Raw genomic sequence first — 3,226 nt, 5'->3', positions numbered from 1 at the left:
ACCACATACACCTCCACACACACACACTACACACACACTCACACACACACACACACACACACACACAGCAGTACCCAGCTCAGCTCAGGTTCTAACTAGTCTTGGCCAACGCGCTACCTAAGAAGTGGCTATCGTATCACTATTTCTTGACTTTATTCTCATTTGATCTAAACAAACGTCTACTTTCCGTTCTAGAAGGGAAGCAACATCACTGAGCAGGAATAAATGACTTGGTTCACTCATAAAGCAAAGGCATTCTTTTAGTGAAGGTCAATCTGATTTGTAGGAACAAGAAGGCATGGATAAAGAGGGAGATTCTGGTCATAAGGGAGCAACTGCTATGCCAAAGCCAGGTCCCTAGGTGGAAGACTAACTCCAAAGGAGTAGAAACGTCGCTTACTCAGAGAAAGAAATGTGGGGAGGATGGATGGAGCCTGTGGGATCGAGGATGAGGAACTTGGGATTCATCCTGCTCTTGCCACATGTTGCCACTTTCAGAGTTTGACATACTTCACTATATTGGCCCATCTGCCTATCTGTCTGCAGGGAAAATATATTAAAAAAAACCCAAAGGACAAAAATGTCTGTCTCGTCGTATGTCATCTTTGTGCCCTTACCTGTTATAACATCTGCCCTGAGTAGGTGCTCCACAAATGTGAACTGAAAAAAGAGAATGAGATTGCCCGTTGTCTTAGTCAGGGTATGTGGTGGTACATGCCTGCACATACATTTGAGGGCTGGAAAGATGGCTCAGCGGTTAAGAAGGTAGTCTGTTGCTCTTCTGTAAGATCTGAGTTTGGTTCCCAGTACCCATACTGGGAGGATCACAGCCACCTGTAACTCCAGCTCCAGAGAATTTGGCTTCCTTCTGGCCTCGGCGGGCACCTGCACTCATGTGCACCACCCTGCATACCTGTAATTAAAAATAAAACAAAGATAAAAACAAAGATGAAAGCCGGGCGTGGTGGCGCACGCCTTTAATCCCAGCACTCGGGAGGCAGAGGCAGGCGGATTTCTGAGTTCGAGGCCAGCCTGGTCTACAAAGTGACTTCCAGGACAGCCAGGGCTATACCGAGAAACCCTGTCTCAAAAAACCAAAAAAAAAAAAAAAAAAAAAGACGAAAACGAAAACGAAACTGCTTCAGCTATTAGTGAGGCACACTTCTGTGTGTGTCTCTAAGAAAATTTCCAGAAGAGGGTGCTCCTGCCTCCTCACAGACCTCGGGGACTCTGAGGTGTGGCTCAGCTCCTTACGCTAACTCTCCAGGATATGGGGGGCAGTTAGAGGCTCCTTGCCTTCTTGGCTGTAGACAATAGGGAAAAAGATTAAGTTAGCAAAATTCCAAACCAGGTGCTAAAGGAGACATTGTGCAATTCTTGAATTTCCAGGCTCACATTTTGAAATTTCTAGTTATGAGAAAGATAATTCAGGCTCATGCTCAGAGAACATGCTGTGCTGTATTTAGACCTATGGCTTTATTATTTGCAGTGTCCTTCTAAACTTGCAGGCAGTGATCCATTGCTGTGAAGTAATCTCTGGGAGGGCCAGCTTACTGTAAGTTCATGTTGGGTTTGCTTGCAGCTTGTTCCTGGATGACCCGGAGCATTGCGACACACCATGGCCAATCTGTTTACTCACATGGCGCTAGGCTCAGGACGATCCAAACTAGCATGCTGTTCTCAAATAGTTGGAGTCCTTTAGAGTGCTCCTCCAGTGCGATCGTTCAGCAAATAAGCTCCTTATAGCTATTCACCACCTGCTTAAGGAACCAAGAGAAGAATCTGTGTGACAGTGAGACAGACAGCACTGTCCTCACAAGATCCCAACCCGCAGAGACACATTATCAGTGAAGAAAGGGCAACCTTATGTGACACTAAATAAAGACGAGCAATAAAGAAAAATATTCTTGGGCGCACCATCACACCCATCCCTCCAAGGTTTGAGGGTCCTTTTGGAGTAGGAGGCAGAAAGAACGCAAGTGGTAGAGGTGATGGTTGACTTCAAGGAAACTGTTACCCAGGGAAATTCAAGACACCAGAGGGTGGACTCACAAGGACAGTGACCACGTGCATAAGACCTGTGTGAGCTCGAAGCAGATAAAACCTCAGCATGGACGGTGTGGGGTGGGCACAAAATCCCACCCGGGGGTGAGAAGCTATTGGCATTTGATAGCTGCTAGCAGAGGAAGGGTCAGCTTTCTTTAGTGATTGACCCCATGCTGACCACACTCCCGGGCAGGCCCCATCTGTAAAAGCAGTTGGCTCACGCACACTGGATTGGATGGAGGGGAAAGACAGAAGAAAGCATCAAGATGGGTGGCTGGGAGATGAGGGTGGGGTTGGGGGATGTGAAGGAAGTTTGTTCAAAGGATAAAATTCTCAATGCCCCCTGGCAATGGGCAGAGGCACCTTGATGATGGCACTGTTCCTATACCAGTCAGGGGCAGAGCAGATGGCAGCCCTCTGTTCATCCTAGCTTGATGCCTGGCTTGGTGGCCAAAGATGTTTTATGCCCAGGACTCATAAAAAGCAAATCATATCCAGGCAGCGCAGCGCTGAGGGGGAAGATAGACACCTGCAGGCCACCATGCCCTGAAGCACAGATGGAGGATGTCACCCAGGGGTTCACCAGCCACATTGGAGTGGCTCCACCACAGTGTGCGCGAGTCTGTGGTGGACAGATGGGAGAGAAAGAGAAGTGGGGCAGCTTGAGCATTATGAAGAAAGATAGAGCTGGAGACTCCAGGGTGGAGAGGAGTAGCCTGCTGTGAGTGGCCAGCCTGGACACTTGGGACCATGGTAAAGTCCCAGCTTGAGATGCTGGTGAAGGGCATGTCTGGGTCTATGGATATGTAGCTGCAGGGGGTTATGTTAGGTTGTGTCTGGGTCTGTGGATACATAGCTACAGGGGTTATGTTATCACTAGAGGACATGGCGATGTCCCTGGTCGGGGCAGCCTTAGGGGACCATGTGGTTGTTCAGGGGCTGTGCAGATCTGGCCCCACTCCTCACTGGTTGCAGCATTCTGGAGAGCCAGTACCATCTCTCACCAATAGCAGCAGCACTCAAGAGAGTGGGCCTTGTACATAGTGGAGCTGGCCCTGGTGGCAGGAGTGTGGGAGAGTTGACCTAATCTGGAGACTGGGAGATAGAAGTTTCTGATCTGGATCTTGGTATGGAGATCTTGAGACACAGTGGTGATTGAATCCAGAAGATTAAGACAGGG

The 3,226-nt window shown here is 48.7% G+C and overlaps 1 protein-coding gene and 1 non-coding gene across 1 annotated transcript; both read left to right on the top strand.

Moving 5' to 3' along the window:
- LOC110320212 (serum amyloid A-4 protein) overlaps positions 1-3,226 on the top strand; it is a 14,122-nt gene that overhangs the window by 3,894 nt on the left and 7,002 nt on the right.
- On the top strand, positions 2,384-2,526 carry LOC115062911. Its single transcript, XR_003842816.1, has one exon. It is a non-coding gene; the product is annotated as a small nucleolar RNA SNORA48 (small nucleolar RNA).

Source organism: Mus pahari, chromosome 1 (assembly GCF_900095145.1).
Source record: "Mus pahari chromosome 1, PAHARI_EIJ_v1.1, whole genome shotgun sequence".
NCBI classification, from domain to species: Eukaryota; Metazoa; Chordata; class Mammalia; order Rodentia; family Muridae; genus Mus; species Mus pahari.
This window is presented reverse-complemented; position numbering and strand designations above follow the sequence as displayed.